At 42.9% G+C, this 25,990-nt stretch overlaps 1 long non-coding RNA gene across 1 annotated transcript in view; it reads left to right on the top strand.

Moving 5' to 3' along the window:
* Positions 1 to 25,544, top strand: part of LOC127544916 (uncharacterized) — a 79,308-nt gene extending 53,764 nt beyond the window's left edge. The window contains exons 2-3 of the long non-coding RNA XR_007949562.1: positions 21,725 to 24,581; positions 25,415 to 25,544. This is a non-coding gene — a long non-coding RNA (uncharacterized LOC127544916). The remainder of the gene's footprint in view (positions 1 to 21,724; positions 24,582 to 25,414) is intronic.
* Positions 25,545 to 25,990: the final 446 nt, after the last annotated feature.

Raw genomic sequence — 25,990 nt, 5'->3', positions numbered from 1 at the left:
CTTGCCTCCAGAAAGATTTTGGAGAATTTCCTCCTCGGCTAAATCTCCCTTATTCCCATCTAAAGAGCTTATTCATTCTTGTATATGTCCTGGTTTATTCTAACTAGAGAACTCCCCTGATTTTCGTTTGCTATCTGCCTAGATAAAAGGATTTCCTCGGAACTCACTATTTATAATAATCTTTTGCGTAACCAGTATTTGTGAGGAAGGAATCAAGTTTGCCAGTGTGAGCTTGAAGCGCTGCCTCCTTTTAAAAGTTCTTTATAAGATACTGGGGAAACAGCTCAAATCAAAAAAATTACCACTTAAACCAGCAGTTTTTAGGAAGGAACAGCCAGAATTCTCATCTGGTGCCCCCAGATGTTTTTTCTTATTTTAATGTTTCCTGGAGTGACCAGTCAGTCTCACTGCCCCTTCTCTTGCTCTTTGGGTTGGAAGCCAGCTTAGGAGCCATTTAGACTACCCAGACTACTCAGATCTATAGAGACATATAGACAAGACTTGCCTTATCCTCAAATTGCCTAGAATTGATTTATTTATATATGTATCTTTTCAGTAAAATATAAACTCTGTGGGCAAGTGTTGGAAACTTTACAAACTGCTGACTAATTAGAGTTAATAGATTATTGATCTGATCTTATAAGAAGATGTTTTGGGGCAGAACCTGACACAAGGTACTAAGTAGAACTAATTGATACAATGCTTGTGTTTGTACCTTTACTCATTGGAGTTCACATGTTTGGGAAATTTCAGGGTTTAATATGAGATATCTGAATTCATACCTCCCTTGAAGCTCTTTGGGCCAGAGAGCACTATGGGAGAAAACCCATAATCCCATTCTCTCAGAAGAGTCATATATAAGCCAGTGAAGAGTGATTCATTCAAGAATATTTTCCACTTGGCTGGCTGGTGGCGGAAGAAGAGTTTTCAGAGGAAGAAGCTATGAGTGGAGAGTGAGCGGGAGATTGAGAAGACTCTCTGTGGTGGCTGGGCTCCTGCACTTCCCCCATTGAGACCAAGCTGGTCTGAAAGACTCGCCAGAAAGCTGGCCGAGCCCCAAGTGAAGGAGACAAGAGATTCATTCCATCTTTGTTCTGGCTGGAGGCTGAAGAAAGCTGAGGCAGAGGCTGAAGGACAAAACCTTTGTATTTGGAGACATTCGGAGGGAGCTCTTGGAACCAAGCAGAGAGATAGGCCTGTAAGAATCTAGCTATCCAGGCCCAAGGAAAGAGACAAGACTTGGAAGGAGAAATAAACATTTGTATTTTTACCAGCTGGCTGCATTTGGGGTAATTATTGATCTGAACTGATACTAAGGCTGCCTGCCAGAAAACCTCCCCGAGAAACCTGCTCTTTCTCCCAGAGAGAACCTTCATCTTATATTATTATTTATAAAGAAGAACAAGAATTCCAACATGACTCAATTTTCACAGTCACTGTCCTGAAAGATCTCACCTCATCTCGTTCAAATGGAATTAACAATTTCATGGTATGAAAATCAAGAGAATCAGACTCTGCACTTACATAAAATTATGATTCCAGGAATATATTTATTAGATGTTTTCCTAAAATGTACAATGCAAAAAAATTTAGTTTTTTGTTTTAGTAGTAATACTCACAACATCATGAACTTAAGCAGTGAAAAAAGACATCTTAGTCACATGATATATAGTCCAATTATTACTATGTGCAATTATCACTGTGTACAAAAATCATCTATCCTAACACAAGTGGTTTTTAAAATCACAATCCCCATTGTTTCTATAAGGCATTCATCAAAAGAAATTTCAGATGTAATCAGAGACAAAAATTAGGAGAAAAAAGTGATCTGACTTTAGACAAAATGAAATTCAATAAGACAAAGATGGCTTAACTGCTTTTAATTCACCCTTTGTTTAAATCCAATTATACAGGCCTAAATGTTGTAAGTTATTTCAAATACCTTACTCTTTTTGGGGACTTTACGGTATCATAACTTTTCATGACAGAGATAGGAACATCTTAAAGAAATTTCTATGTTGGAATCTTTACAAACTGCTAACTCATTAGAGTCGATAGATTATCGATGTGATCTCACAAGAAGATGTTTTGGGCCAGAACCTGAAACAAGGTACTAAGTAGAACTAATTGATACAATGCTTGTGTCCCCACCTTTATTCATTGGAGGTCACACGTTTGGGGTTATGGGTTTCTCCCATAATGCTCTCTGGCCCTAAGAGCTTCAAGGGAGGTGTGATGGGTTTCTCCCATAGTGCTCTCTGGCCCTAAGAGCTTCAAGGGAGGTGTAAATTCAGATATCTCATACTAAACCCTGAAATTTCCCAAAGGTGTGAACTCCAATGAGTAAAGGTGCAACAAACACAAGCATTGAATGAATTAGTTCTACTCAGTACCTTGTTTCAGGTTCTGGCCCAAAACATCTTTTTGTGAGATCAGATCGATAATCTATCGACTCTAATGAGTCAGCAGTTTGTAAAGATTCCAACATTTCTACTAAGCAAAATTAGTGGCAAAAATGTTATTATGTATTTCATTTTCAAAGGAAGACCTTTAGATAATTCCTATTGTTGAGAAAGGAGGGTGAGAGATCCCCAGGTTGGTGTCTCAGGTTTTTTTGTGAAAGAACTGGCAGTCCTGATCTGCTGGCAAGGTTTTTGGCAAAAAATGGATTTATTACACTGAGAAACAACTTCCCTCGGGGCCAAACCCAGAAAGAATTAGCAAAGTTTTGTGGGACAGAGTGTTTTTTTAATTAGCCTTCTTAAGTTTTGAGGTTAGGGACAATAAGGGCTAATTTTCAATTAGAATAAAGGGTGGTGATTATGCCCCAGGCCAAGAACTCCCATTGAATTGTAGGTACAGACACTAATGGGAGTTTCACCTAGGAACAGGAGGATTTCCTCCCAAAGGTCAGGAGGGATTGAGATTTTAGGGTTTCTCTAACCCAGGTCCACCCCCCTCCAAGATCTGGGGGACACCGTTTACATCATTACCCCCTGAAGCAGTCATCTCAAATTCATTTGGGGCAAAGGGACAAAGTCTCATTTTCTGGAGCTGCTTCAAGCTGACAAGGATTGTAGAGTTGTCCCTATGTTCAATGGGGGTTCAGGGTAGGGGGGGAAGTGAAAGATCTGAAGGTGGCTGCAGCAACATCAAGGGGCTGTTGAGTGTCCCAGTCAATTGTCCCATGATCTTTAGACTGAACGAGTTGTTGGAAGTCCATAGCTTGGAGCCTGGAAGAAACAAATCTCACAAGTGGGTGGTATCCAGGGTAGAGATGGTGACATTTGGGAATGGGGCCTTTGCAAATAATGCATCGGGTGCCATCTGTGGGCTGCCTTGAGCATGCTGATGGCCCATACCGCAATCCTGAAAGCCCCCACTGCCTACGGAGCTCCCTAGTGAAAGGCTAAGAAGGAGTTAACTACTGGCAGGGGCCATAGAATGACATCAAGAAAATTAGCAGGGAAAATGCTAGGAGCAAAGTTCTCATCCTTCAAGCGGGAAATGACCAAAAGAAAAAGAAAGAAAGGAAAAAAAAAAAAAAGACAACTAGAGTGAGAGAAAGGACACAATTTCAGCCTTCTTTCTCCAGTGTTTTCAGGGGTTCTGTGGAAAAGTAGCTTCAGGTCCTCTATGGGTTCACAGGGATATTCTGAACTATCTGAAGGAGAGATAACAGAAGCAGCATTTTCAATCCTAGAAATAGTCCGACTGGGGGTCCCTTCCAGTTTGACTGATGTCCGAGTAGCTAGAATGACCTTATATGATCCTTTCCATCTACATTCAGCAGGTCAGCCCCTTGGGGCTTCCAAAATTTCACATATACCATGACCCCTGGGTTTACAGGGGAGGCCGTCTTATGAGCATCTGAAGGTTTAGGGAGATGATCCTTTGTGTATTGGGAAAGGGCCCTCTGGACTGCCCCAAGCTGTGTGGCAAACTCGGTGACCAGGGGCTGTTCTGCATCTACAAGAATGGTGGTAGAGAAGGGCCTCCCACACAGAAGTGCAAAAGGGCTAAGCTTAAAGGGGTCAACAAAGAACAAAGCAACTGGAAACCTCTGCCAGAGAGCCCATTTGGCAATCTTGCCCTGGGTATGTGCCTTTTCTTTTAAGAGGCTTCAGGAGAGGGGGAGCTTTAATAGCTCCTTCAGGATTCACCTGGGCACAAACTGGGCAGGCCTGGCAGACCTGTCCGATCATTTCTCCCCTTGTGACCAGTAAAAATGAATTTCACAAGGGGTGAAAGTGCATTTCTTCCCAAGGGGGCAGCTTGGAGAAGACAAAAAAATAAGTTTCCACAACTTGCCTGGGATTAAAAGTTGGCCTGAGAGTGTTTCAAACCATCCAGAAGGAGCAAGGGTGTATCCCCTTTATTCTGCAAGGGCTTGTTCCTCTGAGCCATATGAAGGTGTGTAAGAATCGGGGAGCTGGGGAATTAAAGGTGCCATAGTCAGGGGTGAGTGGGCAGCAGCTTGAAAAGCTGCATGCCCTTTCTCCTTGGTCTGAAGTGAATCTCCCTTCTGGTGTGAATGACAGAACGTGACTGAAACCTCTCTGGGTTTGTGGACAGCTTGTCACCATCGAGCCCCCGATGCCCTTTGGCTTCTAAAATGCTCTGGTGCCCTAGGGTGAGTTTTGAGGCTTCTTCAACAGTTGTTAGAAGGGCTGTAGCAGTTACTGCTCTAAGGACAAAGCCATTCTAGGGAAAGCGAATCCAGTGTCTTTGAGAAATGGGCAAATGATCTGGGAACAGGTCAAATGGCCTGAGTTAAGATCCCCAGGGCCTGGCTCTGCCTTTCATCTACATACAGAGTGAAAGGCTTTTCTAAATTAGGTAGAGCCAGGGCAGGGGCAGAAGTCAGTTTGGCTTTTAGGGTGTTAAAATCATTGGCCTGAAAAGGACCTTAAATGGGGGTTAGATTATGGCCCAAATGTTTGACAACCTGGGAGGCAATGTGGGCTTTGGATGAGGAGACGCCAGAAAATTAAGAGTTTTTATGGCTGCATCTAAGAAACCTCTTGGGTGGGGCTGCAGATCAAGATGGGACTGACGTTTAAAATCTTTAGCTTGCCCAGGGATTCCTGGGTGCCAGAGGAATCTATTTTCTCCCAGATTTGAGAGGGAATGTGGTAGGGTTTTGAAAGAAGCACAAAAAGGTAACCTGGAGTTCTGAGAAAATTGGGTCTTAATTTCATCATGAAATCACACCCCAATAAGGGAGCAGGATAGGAGTGAATATTAAGAAATGAGTGTTTCAATAACAGGTCACCAAACTGGCAAGGCAGAAAGAAAGTCTCCAAACAGTTCTTAAGTTTCCCTTCATTCCCCATTCTAAGAGACCAGAGCGCCCGAGCAAGACAGAAAGAAAAGTCCCCATATGAAAAAGAAATTTAATGCTCTTACTGGCCAGATCAGAAGACACTCAGGGCTTGGCTGTCACGGTAGAGCAAGGGGGAGCTTGACCAAGCCCCAAACTCCTGCTGGAGGGCAGGGCTTTGGGGGGGGGGGGACTTTGTCCCCTGTCTCTTCTCCAGTGCCCCTCCTGGTTACATTTGGGGCAAGGCCTGGGGAGTTTCCTCCAAGGACAGTTTTGGGCAGCTGGCCCTGTCCATGTCACCTGAAGCACAAACTCCTATGTATAGTTCCCGGATATCACAGGAGCTAAAATTTGGAATTGTTCTCCATTTTTTGCTTTAACTCTGCAATCTTTTTCCTCTGCTGCCCTATTCAGGTCTAGTTCAGGCCCTATTATTAAAGACTCCAAGAGCTGTTTCTAACAGCTGGGTCGGGAATTTGAGGCCCCAAGGCTCACTTCTGCAGCTTCCTCCATATATCTGGGCAGATTGTTTAATATTAACATCTTTCCAGGAAAGATCCAATTGAAGAGCATCGGCCTCAGACCCCTCAAGGAACTTGACGAGGACCTCAGAGTAATAGCCAGGATTTTCCTCAGTCTGGGAGAGATTTGGCAATGAAAAGGGCGCCTCTACCTTAAGTGTCCTTCCCTGACAATCTACTGCTTCTCTCAGGGTGCAGAGGCTAGTAGAGGTGGCGAATCGGGATCCTGAGAAGGAGAAAAAGGGATCCCACTCCTTGTATCACAAGGACTGAGGAGCTGGGGTAGGGAAGTCTCAGAATCTGGTTCAGGAGGTGAGAGGGATAGAGTTAAAGAAATATTGTTAATAGAAGGTTCTGTCTTTGGTAAGGAGGCGAGTTTGAGAGGGATTCAGAGGGATCCTGTGTCCCTAGAGGAGTTGTAGGGGCCCAGAACTCTGGAGAAGTTAGACTTGAAACAAGGATACTTACAACAAATGGTAACTCAGTGGAAATGATGAGATGGTGGTTCTCTAGTATACATAGTACTTAGCATGGTGATGTAATGGTTCTCTAGTTCACATGTGAACAGTATGCTATAATGCTATAATTGTAATAGGGGATTTTAGGGCCGAGAAGGACTGGAAATAAGACATCCATCCTCCTGGCGGCTCTCCTGCCTTCATCACTTCTCCAACTAAAGACCAAGGCCCATCTGACGGACCTCCATAAAGCTAACCCAGATATTACAAGGAGCACGAAGGAGGGAGTTATTTAAAAGGTTGGTATCCAATTTTGATTTTCTTCTAGTCAACTTTAGCAGCATCCTGCAGTTCTGTTTTAATTGAAGCTTTTTAGTTTTGAGATCTTTTAAGCCAAATTTGTCTCTGTTTAATAGATAGTTTTAGGGAGAGTCCTTAGGAAAAAAGACCGAGATGACTTGTTCCATTTCTTGCCACAAATCTTAGATTTTCCAGATTCGATAGCACCCCATCCTCTCAGGGATCCCTAGGGAGGCATACAGATGGTAGAAGGGCACTTCTGCAAAAAAACGCAGGAATTCCAAGTCAAGGAAGTCTGCTGAGTAGAAAGCTCCTACAGCCCAGATCTTCCCAGGCATTTTGGTGTCCCAGCTATTGAATAGACAGCAAGAAAAGGCTTACCTCAGCCAAAACTTCAGGGATCTCAGGAATGGGCCACCACATGTTGAGGTGTGAGAAATGAGGGATGAGAGATCCCCAGGCCGGCCGGTGTTGCAAGTTTTTTTGTGAAAGAATTTGCAGTCCCCAATTGCAGGCTAGATTTTTGACCAAAAAAAAAAAAAAAAAAAAAAAGTTTTTTTTTTTTTTTTTAATATTGAGAACCAACTTCTTAGTGGTCCAAATCCAAAAAGGAATTGGCAAAAGTTTTGGGGACAAAGAGTCATTTTTTATTAGCCTTCTAAGGTTTGAGGCTAGGGAGATTAAGGGCTAATTTTCAATTTAATAAAGGGTGGTGATTATTCCCCAGGCCAAGGTCTCCAATTGAATTGAGATCCCCATGAGAGTTTCCCCTAGGAAAAAGAGGTAGGGCCCCTCCCATAGGAGTCTTTAGATTTTAAGGTTTCTCTAACCCAGGTCCACACCCACCCCCAAGATCAGTTTACATCTATATAATTTTAAAGAATTGTTTCTGAACAATTTAACCTATAATTTGGGTTCAAAACACATTTGCCACATTTATGTATCATATACATACATAAAAATAAATATATACATTCATGTTTATAGACATATATATGCATGTATCTAAAACAACAAATTATCAAATTCTCGCTAGTTATAAACTTTATCCACATTACAGAGTTTTCAAGTGAGGTAACTTGGTTTTAGCTCCTTCAGTTAATGAATTTTTTTTTTGATTCATGAATTTTCTTAACACTTAACCACAAGGCCAAATAGTAGAATAAATTCTGACATCATAAACATTGTTTTAAGACAGAGATATGTAAGGGGATTACACCTGGTTCAATTTCCCATATGGTATCACGCAAAATCCCAATTATAACTTTACCTATTAGTATATTCTTAAGGGCCAGTTATTCCAAGAATTGCGTATAGTGGGCTCAATTATTCAAGATAATTAGCTGGCAAAGTGCTGATTATTGTTAGATTTAAAATTTCCCTAATCATTCCATTGAAATTCACATTTTAATTTAGTACAGAGCAAGGTTCTACAATCTCAGAAAGAACCTATTGCTATTCAATGTCTCTGTAAATTGTTCCATATTTACTTTAAAATGTTTCTTCATTTTCCCCAATGTTAACAAAGTTTCTCATGTATTTCTCTTTTAAACAAAATCAAAAACTTTCCTTCAACCTCTTTGTTTACATATTTAAACATACAGTTCTTTTATATTCATTTATCAAGTAGTCTCATCAGTTCTTCTATTCATCCCAAACCCTGATATTTTTGATAAATTCCCAAATCCTCTTATTCCTTATAAATGCAATCAGTATTAATAAGCCTTTGGGTCTAGAACATACCTTATTTAACACTGGACAAATACTACAGCAAAACCCTGTGGATGTCCATGTATAGAGAAAACGTTAATTCTCCATAGCCAGAATAGCAAATGAATAAAATCACATCTCTAATTATCCCTTGGTGTAGACGTAGATTTTTTAGTTCTAAAAAAACTTCTTACATGCAAGTTATTACTCCCCCTGCTCCCAGATAAGGTACGGTTAGAATTAGTGGGCTTATCCAAATTAACAAGGCAACTGAATATATATACCTAAATTGGATGATGGGAAGCCTGAGTCAATCAAAATCATACAAACCAGGTAATTCTTGACTCAAATAGCAAGTAATAGGGAATGTTCCCAATTTCCTTGGCCACGGAGTGATTCCAAAAGAACTTTAGATGCTAAGAGAAGTATACCATCACAACTGTTTTCAAAAGGCATCTTTTCTTCAATAGTCTCTTAGTTGTTTCATTATTTATACCTTTTGTAAAATAGAGGACGATTTAGTCAATGAGCATTTTTATGATAAAAATATGTCATGTGTCCTTAGTTTGGGGAAACAAACAAACAAAAAAAGAGTTAATAACTATCCTTAAAAATATTACATTCTGGAGATGGAGCCATGATGGCAAAGTAAAGGTAGAAACTCTCCCCTAAACAGTTCCCAATTCCTTTAAATGATGGCTCTAAACAAGTTTGAGAGCATAAGAACATACACAAAAAAAGAGGGAATAGAACATTTTCCAGCCAAAGACAACTCAGGTCAGCAGGAAAGATCTGTGGCATCAAATGGAAGTCCAGCATGCAGTCCTGGTAAAGGTCACATCAAAACAGCCTGGCCCCGAGTCCAATCCCAGCACCTGTTTCACGGCAGCAAATCGGGAATGGGCCAAGGAACCTGGGAATCAGCACCAGTACTGGTGACTTCCAGTCCTTTCAGCCCAGAGACACCAAAGACAAATTGGAAGGCCATCAGGAAAGGTCTGTAGACTCAGGGTGGGAGTCCAGTGTAAGCTGTCCTGGCACAACAGTATCAGCACAGAACTGACCTAGCTCCAATCCCAGCCCCAGGTCTGCACCAGCAGAGAATGTACAGAGCCAGAGACCTGTGAATCGGCAGCCACACTGGTGGTGTGGCCAGAGACACCAAAGAAAACCTGCAAGCTTTGTAGGAAAAGTTTGTTTGTAGGATTAGAGGGCCCTGAGAAACCAGCAAACCAAGAGTGAGAACCAAGAGTGGGTGTGAGCAGTGGTGGTGGCGGCATCTGGAGGCCTCGGATCAAAGGATTTCTCTTTGTTAGACTGAGGAAGGAGCGAGTCGCTTTAGCACACTAGATCTTATGGCTACAGAGAGGTAGGAACATTCTTAACAATTCCAGAACAGAAAAGAGTGCTCATGATCTAGTCCCTAGAAGGATCTCTGAAAAGAGCTGCACAAACCCCCTGAAACTTGGGACAGAAGCCTATTTTTAAAAAGAGTTAAAAGTCAAGTGAGAGGCTAGGAAATGAACAGACCACAGGAAAAATTTCTGGCCATTGAAAGCTATTATGGTGATGAGGAAGATCAAAAATATACTCAGAAGGTCCAAATTAAAAGCTCCTACATCCAAAGCCTCCAAGAAAAATAGAAATTAGAGTCAGGCTTTGGAAGAGCTCAAAAGGGATTTTGAAAATCAAGTAAGAGATACAGAAAAATGAGGAAGAGAAATGAGAGTAGTCCAAATGGAATACAAAATCAATGAGGAGAAGGATGCCTGCAAAAGTAAAATTGGACAAAGGGTAAAGTTGAAAGAACATGAACTGTTGATAGGGAGAGGGTGTCTTATATTTCCTGATTGTATCAATTCATTTTTAATTTAATTTTTACCTTTCTTTATATTCCTTATTATTATATTATAAATAAATATTTATATTATTTTATAAATAAATATTATATTTATAATATAATAAAATATTATATTATATTTTAGTCTGAGTATACAATGGACTTGTAAAATCTGTTTCTTAGAAGGACTAGACTTTGTGCTTGACTCATAGGTCCAAAATCTTCACAAAGGGCACAGGGTACCAAATGCTTCCCTGACCTCTGAGAAGGACCAGTAACAGTTCTGTATTGTACACTCAAACCCCCTAATTTAAATAAAAAACCTCCAAGGAAAGAAAATAATATTCCTGAATATGTAACTTTCGTTTCCAAAATTAGGAAATTTTAACTTTAATTCAAACCTCCCCTCTCCCCCCCCCCCCGTTACAAATCATTAATTTTCATGGATTCAGTCATCATATCTATTCCAATGATTATCCAATCTTCTTAACCCTCCAAAGCAATTTTTCTTACCTGCAATGTAGATTCTCCAATTGCCTGTCCGGCATCACTAACTGAATGTCCAGGAGGCAGATTCAATTAAAAACTGTATAAAAAGTCTTATTATTTTTCGTTTCATGCCCCTCTTCCTAACTTCTCTATTACTAAGTTATCACCATCTTATTAGTTGCCCAGGTTCACAATCTAGATGCCCTCTTCACGTTCTCAATTTGCATTTCCAAGACAATATCAAAGATTGTCTAGTTTACATTTATGTCCTCTCACAGATGTCTTCTTCTTTAATTAACCAAAAGTCATTGTCATCATAGCAGGCAGCTCTTATTACTTCACAAATGAACTGTTGTAGTGATCTATGGACTGGCCTTCTTGCCACAGTTTTCTTCTCATTCCAATTCTTCCTCCACTGAGCTATGAAAGTACTTTCCCCAAAGCACAGGTCTAAATGTGTCACTCTGGTAACTGATAAATTCCAATGGTTTCCTATGTACTCCAGGACCAAACACAAAATTCTCTTTGATGTTCAAAGATCTGCATCCTCCTATAGTTTTCTTACATAGTGTTCCCACATACTCTGTAATTCACTGACAAGTCTTACTAGCTCGCCATTGCACAAACCACTCCATCTCCCGATCGTATGCATTTCCTGTAGCTGGCTGCCATTCCTAGGACACACTCCCTCCTCATCTCTGCATCCTGGCTTCCCGGAATTCCCGGAATAGATAAGCTTCTTGTCCTAAAAAAAACAAAAACAAAAACAAAATCACTTTGCCCTATGTCTATCCTAGAACTCTCTCCCACTTTCATGCAGCAAACAGAGACAAGTGTGAAATCTGGCCTATTGCTGGGCTCTAACAATTAGAAATCATTCTCTGCCTATGGCCTGAAAGCTGCTTATATTGACTCTCCTGTGGGATTAACCTGTTAAATTCCCATCTATTTCAAGATTCTTTTTGTGATATTATTGACAGCTGAGCTTTCTTTTTGTTTATTATATTTAATTTTCCTGTTTTGGAAAGTAATGAATCTTTTTTTGTAAATATTTGCTGTAACATTATTTTTCTCAATAGCGAGTTTCTTGAGAGCAGGGATTGACTTTTGCCTTTCTCCCTCCTCCCCTCGCCCCTCCCCCAGCATTTAGCATAAAGCATGAAACAAATGACATACTTAATAATACATAATTTTTGACTATTAGAAAATTACAACAAAACCTGAAGATAAGAAATGATCTTTCATGTTATAGCTATCGTGCATTTCTTGTAATTAAAAATATCTATAAAAAGATCCTAGACTAGGAAAAACTCACTATGTCTTCCCACAGGAGTCTATCAACAGTTTAGATTTCTAAAAATTGCATCGGTTTCTGGTTCCATTGTTCAGTAACTAAGAGTATGAGCTGCACCTCAAGGGAGAACTATGGAAAATGAGTGTGGACCACGATATAGCATTTCCCCTCCATCTGTTATTGTTTGCTTGCATTTTTATTTTCCTTCTCAGTTTTATTTTCTTTCTTTCTGGATCTAATTTTTCTTGTGTAGCAAGATAACTGTATAAATATGTATATATGTGTGTGTGTATATGTATATATACACACACACATATATATACATATATATATTATATATATATATATATATATATATATATATATGATTTAACATATATTTAAAAATATTTGACATGTATTTGACTACCTGCCATCTAGGGGAAGGGGTGGGGGGGAAAGAGAGGAAAAGCTGTAACAGAAGTTTTTGCAAGGATCAATGTTGAAAGATTACCCATGCATATGTTTTGTCAATAAAAAGGTATAATAATAAAAAAATGTATTGGTTTCACTGAAATTCATCCCCTGGAAGGGTGTTTTGTAATAGCTCATGGGCAACTCTCAAATTTAAAGGTAAAGTAAAAATCTCTTAACAATTGACTGAATAGATAAACTTCTTGTCCTAAAAAAACCCCAAAACCAAAACCAAAAACAAAATTACTTTGCCCTATGTCTATCCTAGAACTCTTTCCCACTTTCATGCAGCAAACAGAGACAAGTGTGAAATATGGCCTATTGCTGGACCCTAACAATTAGAAATCATTCCACCTTTGACCACCGATTGATCTGCCTATCATCTACAGAGAAATTTTAGTGTGCCAGATGTCATTCAGGCAATGAATGAAGTTTCTTCCCAGTCAGGAACAGTCTGGCAAGCTTCATGTCATTCATATATGCAAGGATTACAAGCTTTCGCTCTTACAACCTTCTTGTTATCCATAAATGGGGAGTTGCCATCTGGGGTAACCTCCCAGCAAGGCTACCAATGGCCATACGTACCAGTCTTCTCCGGACAGACACAGAGACGACACCCACGTTAAGGTGCCAAACAGCTTTTCTTTATTGGTGTTCTCAGCAGGGGTTAGTTAGCAGGAAGCAAGAGCAGGTGTACATATGTCTGCTTCTCTGAATCCCTCTACATCTCTCGGCATCCTTCTCTGCCCATGGCCTCAAAGCTGCTTATGTTGACTCTCCTCTGGGATTACCCTGGGCTTAGCCCCTCGGCACTGCGTAGGTGGATCCGCAAAAGGGAGACACCTGGAGTCAGTGCCGCATCCTGAGAAAAGTTCCAACACCTGTAAGACACAACCTCCCGCCTCAGAGGCCGAGCCCCTCTCTGCCTCCTGGGTCCATCCCCTCACTCCCCCCACCCACCCACCAGCTGACACGGCATATATGGCAATTCCCAGAAGGAAAGTCTCCAACAGTCTGGGTCACCCACTGAGTGACTCTTACTAAAGTTCTCCTCTTCTATTTCTGTGAATCTACCCAGAAACTAGAACATTAAGGTCAAAGAGTGAACTCTCAGCTGTCAGTCTGGGCTTGTAGACCACTCTGGAGCCAACCGCTGGTTGGAGGAGAAAAATTCTGAGGGTTAAGTTAGATGATGAAGATACTGAGTTCCTGGAGAATAAATGAATCAGCCATCATCACAGAGATCATAAAATTCAGAGGAGAAATTGAACCCAGTCGTTCTCTCTCCAGGCAATACTCTCCCACCCTGCCACTGTTTTTATCACGAGGTACCACAGACAATTACCACCGCCCACTTTTTTCAGGACACTTCAGTTAGTTGCCTCACTCAGGGTCGCGGAGCTTTTGTGTCAGAGCAGGAAGTCAGAGTCAAAGTTTTAGAATACTGGCCTTTCCAACTTCCAGAATCTTTGAATTGAAGGTGTTTCCACAAAAAGGAAATGTTCCTTGTTAAATTATTATTTTTTCGTGAGGCAATTGGGATTAAGTGACTTGCTCGGGGTCACGGGGTTAGAGAGTGTTGAGTGTCTGAGGCCAGATTTGAACTCAGTTTCTCCTGATTTCAAGGCCAGTGCTCTATCTACTGTTCCATCTAGTGGCCCCAAGAAAAAAATTCTTAAAGTTGGAGCGGATTTCTGCTTCTCCCTTCAGTTCCTACAATGCGAGCTTTCATTTTCTTGGTGACTCTTTTTGTATCAGCGCATGGAATCAGTGCCTTTGAAAACTGAGAAATCTGAGCAGTTACTTGCATGGGCAAAAGATACCAAACAGACCATTTCATGGGATCAGCCTTATTGAGGGAGTCATAACTAATGACTGAAGTAGTAAGACAGGACTGAAATAAATGGCAGGGAAGATTCTCAGGAGAAGCAGCTCAGGAAAAGTTTGAAAATCTAGGGCAGCCCAAGATAATTCTTGAAAATAAGCCTTCAGGAGCAGCGAGGTGGTGCAGTGGATAGATCACGGGCCCTGAAGTCAAGAGGACCTGAGTTCACATTTGACCTCAGACACTTTATACTTCCTAGCTAGGTGACCTCAGTAAAAAGGGAAAAAAAATAATCTTTCAACTAGGTGTCCCTTTTCCCCTCATCTCCAATCCCTTAATGATCTTGTTGAATTCTTAATCTCTTTCTCTCTGAGAATCTGCAAAGGTTTTTCACTTAAGTTACTCTAAGCTGTATCTTTTTTCACTTATTTTTGGACATACTCATTATTAATGAGTAATGTTAATTGGGTATTATCATCAATCAATCAAAATAGATGTTGATGATTTAGGCCTGTGAAGAATCTTCAGTGAGACTTCTGAGACCCCATGAAGTCAATATTCCTTGTGACAGGATAATCCAACTCTGGAAGAGGACAGAATTTGAGTCTATAATTAATTTCTGTCTACCTTCTCTTACATCTGTCCTCTGAATGGCAGAGCCCAGTTTTCACTGGTGAGTGTCTTCCTCCATCTGATTCTTAGAATCAAAGATTCAGAAGCTGAGCATCACTTCCCTTCTGAAGATCAAAAAGAAGGCAAAATGCTCTATTTGTTGCCCAGAGGAAGCACTTTAAAGAAGACTCAGCAGAGATTCCAAACATGCTAGCCATGTGAGGACCCTCTGTCCACTGGACCCTCTGTCCAGTGCCCTCCTTATCTCTATCTTCACCTATCTCCTTACTTCCAAACCCAATAATAAACCTCTTTTATCAGTCTAAAAAAAAAAAAAGACTTGACATTTTCCCTCAGAATCTTAATAAAACACCATCTTTGTGGAGACCTCCTTTCATAGTCCTCAGCCCCACTGCTAATATAATGGTATTACAGTGTTCCCTGATTAGTCTTTTTAATTGTGATGCCTCTTGCAATCCCTGGTATTCATCCTGCCAAGTATGTTTTTAGTACCAAATCATACTTTTGTCCAATCTGGGCCATTTTATTTGACAGATTCACAGACTGTAGGATCCCTAATGTTTCTTTCATTTCATTTGTAATTCATGTTGATTGATAGCAGAGGGGTAAGTAATCGGGAAAGTCATGAAGCGAACCCTCGGAAAGAGGGGGTAAATGAAAACACAACAAGGGTGACCTCGATTATTTCAGAAAAATGAAATGTAAAATCCCTTCTACTTTGCCATCCTTAAATAGATTCTTTCTTCACCAGTTGTGAAACTTTCTAAAAGTTCATCTTTTCTTTTTTCCCTTGAACAAAGATTCTAATACATCCACATGGTATTTATTTTGCTTTTTGAATGGTGAATAGACCTTCCGTTCCCCTGGCTTCCCATCCTTTGAAAAGTCTTTGAACTGGACTACAATATCAGTAGGATACTTCTCACTGGCCATGTATCCTTTCCTAAAAGGACTGAATATTGGAGTCCAATTTCTACTTAAAGAAAGAGAAACCCTTGGATTGGAAAGTCACTTCCAGTGAGTGACAACTTAGTTTCATGTAAGCGTCTTTTCTTTTCAGTCAATCTCTGAAATTATTTACTTCTAGTTAGGAGATGGGACTAGTGAGATTTCCCTGGGACCATGATTCATATTTCCCCCTCAGTTTTGAAATGAGATGACTGTGACTCTGCTGAGGCCGCAGTGTGATGGAAAGAAAAACAGCCTATTGGAGGTAAATTTCTTATACCTGTCAGTCTTCCCTGCTTCAGTTCATGCCTCTCCGTCCTCTGGGGAAGCATTATTTTCGTGGAAAATTCCTTGTCTTGTGCAAGGCTATTTTAAATTTTTTAAAATTCAAAATCATGTTCAAAGTAATTGAGATAGAATCATAGCCACCTGCCTGATTGTGTAAATATGAACAGTGGTTATATGCTGGAAGACTATGTCCAGGTTCTTGGGGGAAAGCTAGGGGGGGAATTTTCTTTTGGAATTTGTTGTTAAAGGACAGATCAGTCTGCAAAAACCTCCACAGCTGTGGATCATAGCCTCTGAAGGAGTGGCGAGCAGCCTTTGCTGACACAGGTGTTGCAGATTGGGCATGAGATACATTGGAGGCAGAGGGAGGAGGAGAGAGGTCAGACAGGGCGATGGCCTCTCAGTCAGAGAGGTCAGAGACCCAGAAACTGCCCGTCAGTCTCCCTGTCTCGTCCTCTCACAAGAGGAGATCCATTCTAGGTTGGACCTCCAGCATCCACCGTCAGGCGGCTCCCGTGCGTTCCAGCAGCTCTCCCGTGCTGTCCAACGTATGGCACCTGAATGTGGGGCGAGAATTACAAGAAGAACCAGAGCTCTTCGTGAGGAGGATCCTTCCAGAATTAAGGAAGAAGAGTCCCGGTAAGAATTTTGTATTCGGGGAACGAAAGGGGCCAACACATCAAAGGGCCGAGCCAGGGGACCGATGAGACACTTCAATGCTTGTGCTGACCACAGTCCTCCTCTCCGTTTGAGAGTTTGCCTCCGTGATATTTGACAGGATCAACACCTGCTACAACCCTCCAGAAGTGACAGTGAGGCTTGTATTCCTCAGTGTGCGGCCGTGCTGGGGTGGGGGGTGGGAGGGAAGGGGGAGGGAAATAAGCGCAAAAAAACAACAAACAAACAAACAACAGAATGGGGAATTGTGAAGGGACGGGGCAATTCCCCAAGAGCCTCCACAGCTGTGGATCACAGCATCTGAAGGCGTTGCAGGGCAGCCTTTGCTGACACAGGGGTTGGGGACTGGGAATGAGAGAAGTCGGAGGCAGAGGCAAGAGGAGGGAGATGAGACAATGCAACAGCCTCTCAGTCAGAGAGGTCAGAGAACAGCCACTGTCTCTGTCTCCTTGTTCCATCCCCTCAGGAGAGGAGATCCATTCTGGGTTGGATCTTCAGCAGCCACTGCCAGGTGGCTCCCGTGTATTCCAACAGAAAGTCTCTCCTTAGTGAGGGACACCTTAAGTCGTTTCCAATAAACGTGTGGTTTTCTTTTCAGTTAATCTCTGAAATTATTCACTTCCAGTTAGGAGATTGAATGAATGGATGAGAGTCTCCCTTGTTTTTCCCGGAACCATAATTCCACTTTCTCCAAAAATTTAGAAATGAGATGACTCCAACTTTCCTAAGGTCCCAGAGTGATGGAATGAAACCAGCCCGTGGGAGTGGAATCACTAAGGTAAGGTTTTTTATTCCTCTCAGACTTCCCTGCTTCGGTGTGTGTGGAAAAGAGAGATCAGGTGTATGTTTAAAATTTGGGATGGAAATGGTTAAATTGTGCAATTATTGATGTTATGGACGTCTGGGAACTTTCTATGTGGGATCAGGATTTGATGCTTTAGCTTTGAAATCTTTTCTTCTGTGGGAATGGCTCTGGCAGACTGTTCTCTGCCTGCCGGTTTTTAGGAAATCTCCAAGATAGAGACACAGTCTCGGCACTGGCAGTCTCCAGCCCCGTAACCCCCGTTTCTTACTTGTTATCTGGGCATTCTCAAAGAACAGTGCAGTGTTGAGATCAAGCCTCTAACGTCTGGGGTTTGCCTGCCTTCATGGTCTAACTGTGCTTGTTGTGCTCAGAAATCCTTTCTGGACCCCGGTAGCAGTTCTTGGTCTATCGGAGGGGACCGGTAGAGCTACTCCGGGCCCCACTCTTTCCCTCCTTTGGAATCCCCGACAGACTCGGGGGGCCCCTCCTAGCATGGGGCTGTCTCAAGCACTGCTATTCCCCATAGAAGCTGAGTTAAGTGCACAAATGAGCACAGACTCCCTAACACAGCGAACCATCCACCTCAGCCTGGATTCTCTGGCCGAGAGGAGGGCCTCCGTGCCGCTGATAACTCTGGGATTGTCAGGAAGAGACTCGCCTCTGCCATAAGTTCTACATTTTCTAGTTTTATTTTTGATTTATTTGCTTCACATCGGGTTGGTCAAAATCATAGTGCCGAGACCTCCCGGGTATCCGGGGAGAGGTAATTCAATAATTCAAATATTGAGGAGAGTGTAATGTCGTGCCTCGGTTTCCCTAGATTGTCATCTTTGTGGATTTATCTTTGTATTTTTATGGCCGCCAAATGCCAATCTGTTCCTTGATTACCCTTTCCAAGAGATTCGGGGGAAGCCGTTTTTATGGTCCGGACTCATCGCAATCGGTGATATTATCCTGTTGCCACTACATCTACTCTATGTAATCGTATCCATAACCAGAATAGTTCATTGGTCCCTATCAAAATATTGCCTCCAGAAGATGCTATTAAAATGATGATTCTTCAGAGAAAAGGCTGGAATGTATTAGAGGGGGATGGTGAACTTGATAAACAGTGTATAGAGATGTTAGCTGATTTTGAACAGTGTGTAGGTTCATAGAAATTTGATAAAAATCAGTCACATATTACAAGGGGGAAATTGTGTGGAAGAGAGAGAGAAGGAATATGTGACTTCTTCTGTATTTTCTGTTCTTTATTTCTGTGTTTCCCCATGACCTGTATAACATGTGCAGGCCCATATTTACTTGAGCCTTGGCCAGCTAGAAACATATTTCCTTAATCCGAGCTGATGACATTTCTCAGTATTTTACATGTATCGATATTTAGTCTATTAGCTTGACCACAGGCCTGATGGCCTGATTTTTATGTTGCTTAGAAATCAGAGGATTTGGGGGAAACGGAAACCTTCCATTCCAATGTGTCCAGATAGCAACAACCAATTAGATGCCTCCCCCTCCCCTTCTCAATGCCCTCTTTCTTGTGATGTCATCTCTTGTGTAAGAGCTGTGTCTCTTTAATACTTCTTTAGCCCTCCTACCACGAGCTTTCTGTTCTCTCTCCCCCCCCATTCTTGTGATAGAAGGGCTCATCCTCTGGAGGTTTTAATAAACCATCTTTCTGCTTTCTACCGTGTAGTCATTTTGGGTCAGGGTCTCGTACACCCCTCACAGGTGAATGCCTCGTAGTCTTTCGGAGTAGTCATTTCCCTGTAAAATCTCTTCTCTTGCCAGATGCTGCTTCAAATTTTACAAACTCAAATTTATCCAAAGTAAAGGAGACAGAATTATAAAAATGTGCCTGTGTCCCATGAGCGGTGATTATTGACTGCTAGAATGATTTCCAGATTCCCGGGAGGAAGCCCAGTGAGAAGTTTTCTTTTGAACTCTCTCAATGCTTTAAGGGGGTCCCTGTTTTGTTGGCTCCAGTCTCTATCAAAGATGGATGAGCTTAAGGTTAAAGTGACCATTGCAAACAGACTCTGGTACAGTCTGAGGTTAAATTAGATCACGAACGAGAAGTAGAGTCAGCCCATCCCTGAAAGCGCATGGACATCTTTACAGAAAAATGTTGTGGCCGGTACCACGCATAAATCATCAATCTGTCGTCCATGGTACAGAGTTTAAGAATACTATGGATAAGTTAATTTGACATCGGAAGGTGTAGGTCTTACAATTGGTTAAATTGATCTACTTACAGGTTTATTTTGAAAAGAAAGACAGCTCCCCAGTGAAATCGATGGTTCATTTAGAGACATCATTTCTTTTTGAAGAAACCCTGTTTCCTACGATCTCTTCTGTTTCTCCTATTGTTATTTTTTCTGGAGAAAGTGCCTTGAAATATGATGCGTCCCCATTTCAATAAGCAGAGATATGGGGACTTTATTTCTAGCATTTGTGTAGCTGCATATTTACTAGTGCTACAAATTCGCGCTAATTGATTAAATAAAGGTCCGAACCCTCGGTCTGAGTTGCTGGAGCAAAACAGAGTTTCCACCTCCAACTAGGGTCAGTAGCAGTGACTCTGAGGTCAATAAAACTTTGACAAAGGTCAAGAAAATACAGTTACCAATGCTAGAATGTCTCAGGAAATTGTTTGTGTAAATGATTATTGAGTTGTCACTTCATGATATTGATCATAGCAGACAGAGAGGAAGTAGTATCTTTGCAAAAAGGCTCTAGTGATTGATTGAATGTCATCAGAGTAACAGTCGAACAACCACCACCACCACCACCACCACCACCACCACCACCACCACCACCACCACCACCACCACCACCACCACCACCACCACACAAACAAACAAACAAACAAACAAACAAACAAACAAACAAACAAACAAACAAACAAACACAACACCTTTGAAGAGGAGGAATCCGCCCGCCTGGCGCAGCAGCGGCCTCCTGGGGGGGAGGCGGGGCAGGGCTGCGGCAGCCGGCCTCCGCCCGCCTGGCGCAGCAGCGGCCTCCTGGGGGGGAGGCGGGGCAGGGCTGCGGCAGCCGGCCTCCGCCCGCCTGGCGCAGCAGCGGCCTCCTGGGGGGGAGGCGGGGCAGGGCTGCGGCAGCCGGCCTCCGCCCGCCTGGCGCAGCAGCGGCCTCCTGGGGGGGAGGCGGGGCAGGGCTGCGGCAGCCGGCCTCCGCCCGCCTGGCGCAGCAGCGGCCTCCTGGGGGGGAGGCGGGGCAGGGCTGCGGCAGCCGGCCTCCGCCCGCCTGGCGCAGCAGCGGCCTCCTGGGGGGGAGGCGGGGCAGGGCTGCGGCAGCCGGCCTCCGCCCGCCTGGCGCAGCAGCGGCCTCCTGGGGGGGAGGCGGGGCAGGGCTGCGGCAGCCGGCCTCCGCCCGCCTGGCGCAGCAGCGGCCTCCTGGGGGGGAGGCGGGGCAGGGCTGCGGCAGCCGGCCTCCGCCCGCCTGGCGCAGCAGCGGCCTCCTGGGGGGGAGGCGGGGCAGGGCTGCGGCAGCCGGCCTCCGCCCGCCTGGCGCAGCAGCGGCCTCCTGGGGGGGAGGCGGGGCAGGGCTGCGGCAGCCGGCCTCCGCCCGCCTGGCGCAGCAGCGGCCTCCTGGGGGGGAGGGATTTCTCTCCAATATGAACATTTTAGTATAAACATAAAAACTATACTCCTAAGGGAAAGCTTTCCTCACCCTATTATTTGTAAAACTATTGCGTGAACTTTCTGGTGTTTGGTAACATGTGGGCTCCTGTGAAGTGACTTTTCACATTTATAAATAAAGCTCCTCTCCATTGTGAACTCTCTGTATTAAGATGGGTCCTTCTAATGGAGGATTTCCCCAATTCATGTTTTTCTCTCATGTGAACTCTTTGATGTACAATTTAAGAGCTGTGTTCAAACAGAAAGCCTTTCCACATTCACTAAACTGAGGTTTCTCTCCAATATGATCTTTGATGTACAAGAAGATGCATTTTTCAGAGGAAGGACGTTCTACATTCTACCTATATATAAGGATTTTCTCCACTATGCATCCATTAGTGTTGCATAAGTTTTCTGTTTGTTTGTTTTCTCAAATAAGGCCTTCCCACAATCTGTGTGCATGCATAAGGTTTCTCTCAGTGTAAATTCTCTGGGATCAAACAAGTTCCTTCATTTGAAAGGTTTTCCTACACTGTGTTCATTGTTCAGGTTTATTGTAATAACCGTGTTAGCACCCTTAGAATCAGCCAGAGTCAGGATAAGCAAAAGTCCTTAGTCTTTATTCTTGCTCTTTAGGGGTAGAAGTGAAGGGGTTGGAAGCAGGATCTCTGCAACCTTCCTTTTTCCTTGTCTACAGCCAAAGTGACTCTTGCTCGTCTTACTCCACCCCCAGTCCCTCCTACAATTCTCTGTATACACCAATCATCGAGCCAGCACAGAAGAGTGCTAAGGACCAATTTCCAACCATATGCCCATAGAGTATTGTCCAACTGGTAGTTAGCCTCAAGTGCTTGGGTGTCCTGACCTCAGTGCATTGACTCAAGAGTTTCAGCCCTCTACATCTCCTGCTTTCTTTTGTTTTAGAACACAGGTAGTCTTGCCATCCCTGACTTCTCAGGGAGGTGAGAACCCCAAAATGAGGTGATCACACCCTCCCTGACTTCTCAGGAAAGGAAGTGAAAACACCAAAAAAGAGGTGATCACTCTCCCCGACTTCTCAGGAGGGGAGGTGAAAGTACTGAAAAGGAGATGATCATGCCCTCCCTGACATCTCAGGGAGATGAAAAACACCAAAGGAAAGTGGGGATTGCGAACAGGTTTCTGGGCTGAAGGGTTTTATTAGAAACAGGTATGCACAAACCCATCAGCATGGGAGGTATTACACAAGCACATATCAATATTGCACAGGCTAGTAGTGATGACTCTCCGCACAACCACTGCAGGCTCAATGTGGTGCAACAAACATCAATTGTACATGCAAGTAGTGATATAACAAACAATATGAATCACCATAGTGTTGTAAAAGATTTCCACAAGTTCTAAAAGAAGGGTATGTAAACAACAGTCACACATACGCCTTCTTCAGCAGCCAAGAGATAGTCCAAAATCAATCTATTGTGCATTGCTTAACATGTCATGGGATCCAATGATTCCCACAAGTTTTTGAAGTCCTGCAACAGTCTTTTCATATCTCAGAGAATCCAGTGATTCCTGAGAGTTTTGCAGTTCTACAATTGTTGATGTCCACAAGTCAAACGCCATAACTGCCGTGCTCATTCAGTAGTGAGCACAGTCAGCAATGGAACCACCAGATGTTTCTTGGGTCTTCTTACTTTCAAGGTGTGCTCCATCTCTCTCTGATGGACAAGGTGAATATGGCACATTGGCACCCATCTGATTCCTTCTCCATTTGTGGAGATAACAGCAAACCCTCTCCCCAAGCAGTTAACATATCTGGTCCCTTCCATTCACCACTTTCTGGGCCTCTCCACATCACCTGGCGATTAAAGATAATGGAGAGGCTCGCACTGGACACTGCCCTTCCGGTGGGTTATAAAACCTGCCTGCCAGAGCCAATGCACCTTGTCAAACATCAAGAAATAGTATAAAGAGCTAGATTTACAAGTTCTTTAGGGTTGTCTGTGGCTCCCCCTTTCTTTTGTTTTCAGAGGAGCATCTTAATGTCTCTCTTTCTCTTCTCTACTATTGTCTGAACTTGAGGATTAAAAGGTATGCTAGTGGTGTGTAAAATCTTACACTGTGCACACAAGTGTGCAAAATGTTTAGAAGTATATGCAGGACCATTGTCTGTTTTCCTTGCTTGTGGCACACCCATAATTGCAAATGCTTGTATAAGGAATTCAGTGACCACTCAGGCTGTCTCTTTTGCTGCTGATATTGTAAAAGTGAATCCTGAAAAGGTGTCTACCACAACATGGAAAAAAGACAGAGGACCAAAAGATTTATAATGGGTCAAATCCATTTGCCACATTTCAATGGGTCTCAAACCACAAGGGTTCTTCTCTGGAGGCAGTGTAGGAGCGTGGAAGGGAAGGCAAGGTGTACAGGTTTTTACTATGCTCCTACCTTCCTCTCTTGTTATTCCAAATTATAAGCGTAAAGCTCGAGCAGCCTGATGATATTTAGAATGAGATTCTTGGGCTGCCTTTCAAAGTGTGCTCCATTTCTTTCTGAGGGACAAGGTGAATATGGCTCATTGGCACCCATCTGATTCCTTCTCCATTTGTGGAGATACAAACAAACCCTCTCCCCCAAGCAGTTAACATATCGGGTCCCTTCCATTCACCACTTTCTGGGCCTCTCCACATCACCTGGCGATTAAAGATAATGGAGAGGCTCGCACTGGACACTGCCCTTCCGGTGGGTTATAAAACCTGCCTGCCAGAGCCAATGCACCTTGTCAAACATCAAGAAATAGTATAAAGAGCTAGATTTACAAGTTCTTTAGGGTTGTCTGTGGCTCCCCCTTTCTTTTGTTTTCAGAGGAGCATCTTAATGTCTCTCTTTCTCTTCTCTACTATTGTCTGAACTTGAGGATTAAAAGGTATGCTAGTGGTGTGTAAAATCTTACACTGTGCACAAAAGTGTGCAAAATGTTTAGAAGTATATGCAGGACCATTGTCTGTTTTCCTTGCTTGTGGCACACCCATAATTGCAAATGCTTGTATAAGGAATTCAGTGACCACTCAGGCTGTCTCTTTTGCTGCTGATATTGTAAAAGTGAATCCTGAAAAGGTGTCTACCACAACATGGAAAAAAGACAGAGGACCAAAAGATTTATAATGGGTCAAATCCATTTGCCACATTTCAATGGGTCTCAAACCACAAGGGTTCTTCTCTGGAGGCAGTGTAGGAGCGTGGAAGGGAAGGCAAGGTGTACAGGTTTTTACTATGCTCCTATCTTCCTCTCTTGTTATTCCAAATTGTAAGCGTAAAGCTCGAGCAGCCTGATGATATTTAGAATGAGATTCTTGGGCTGCCTTTCAAAGTGTGCTCCATCTCTTTCTGATGGACAAGGTGAATACAGCTCATTGGCACCCATCTGATTCCTTCTCCATTTGTGCAGATAAGAGCAAACCCTCTCCCCCAAGCAGTTTATCTATCCGGTCCCTTCCATTCACCACTTTCTGAGCCTCTCCACATCACCTGGCGATTAAAGATAATGGAGAGGCTCGCACTGGACACTGCCCTTCCGGTGGGTTATAAAACCTGCCTGCCAGAGCCAATGCACCTTGTCAAACATCAAGAAATAGTATAAAGAGCTAGATTTACAAGTTCTCTAGGGTTGTCTGTGGCTCCCCCTTTCTTTTGTTTTCAGAGGAGCATCTTAATGTTTCTCTTTCTCTTCTCTACTATTGCCTGTACTTGAGGATTAAAAGGTATGCTAGTGGTGTGTAAAATCTTACACTGTGCACAAGTGTGCAAAATGTTCAGAAGTATATGCAGGTCCATTGTCTGTTTTCCTTGCTTGTGGCGCACCCATAATTGCAAATGCTTGTATAAGGAATTCAGTGATCACGCAGGCTGTCTCTTTTGCTGCTGATATTGTAAAAGTGAATCCTGAAAAGGTGTCTACCACAACATGGATAAAAGACAGAGGACCAAAAGATTTATAATGGGTCAAATCCATTTGCCACATTTCAATGGGTCTCAAACCACAAGGGTTCTTCTCTGGAGGCAGTGTAGGAGCGTGGAAGGGAAGGCAAGGTGTACAGGTTTTTACTATGCTCCTACCCTCCTCTCTTGTTATTCCAAATTATAAGAGTAAAGCTCGAGCACCCTGATGATATTTAGAATGAGATTCTTGGGCTGCCTTTCAAAGTGTGCTCCATCTCTTTCTGATGGACAAGGTGAATACGGCTTGTTGGCACTCATCTGATTCCTTCTCCATTTGTGGAGATAAGAGCAAACCCTCTCCCCCAAGCAGTTTATCTATCCGGTCCCTTCCATTCACCACTTTCTGAGCCTCTCCACATCACCTGGCGATTAAAGATAATGGAGAGGCTCGCACTGGACACTGCCCTTCCGGTGGGTTATAAAACCTGCCTGCCACAGCCAATGCACCTTGTCAAACATCAAGAAATAGTATAAAGAGCTAGATTTACAAGTTCTTTAGGGTTGTCTGTGGCTCCCCCTTTCTTTTGTTTTCAGAGGAGCATCTTAATGTCTCTCTTTCTCTTCTCTACTATTGTCTGAACTTGAGGATTAAAAGGTATGCTAGTGGTGTGTAAAATCTTACACTGCGCACAAAAGTGTGCAAAATGTTTAGAAGTATATGCAGGACCATTGTCTGTTTTCCTTGCTTGTGGCACACCCATAATTGCAAATGCTTGTATAAGGAATTCAGTGACCACTCAGGCTGTCTCTTTTGCTGCTGATATTGTAAAAGTGAATCCTGAAAAGGTGTCTACCACAACATGGAAAAA

This window comes from Antechinus flavipes, chromosome 1 (assembly GCF_016432865.1).
Source record: "Antechinus flavipes isolate AdamAnt ecotype Samford, QLD, Australia chromosome 1, AdamAnt_v2, whole genome shotgun sequence".
NCBI lineage: Eukaryota > Metazoa > Chordata > Mammalia > Dasyuromorphia > Dasyuridae > Antechinus > Antechinus flavipes.
The sequence above is the reverse complement of the archived record's forward strand: the minus strand, read 5'-3'. Positions and strand labels throughout refer to the sequence as shown.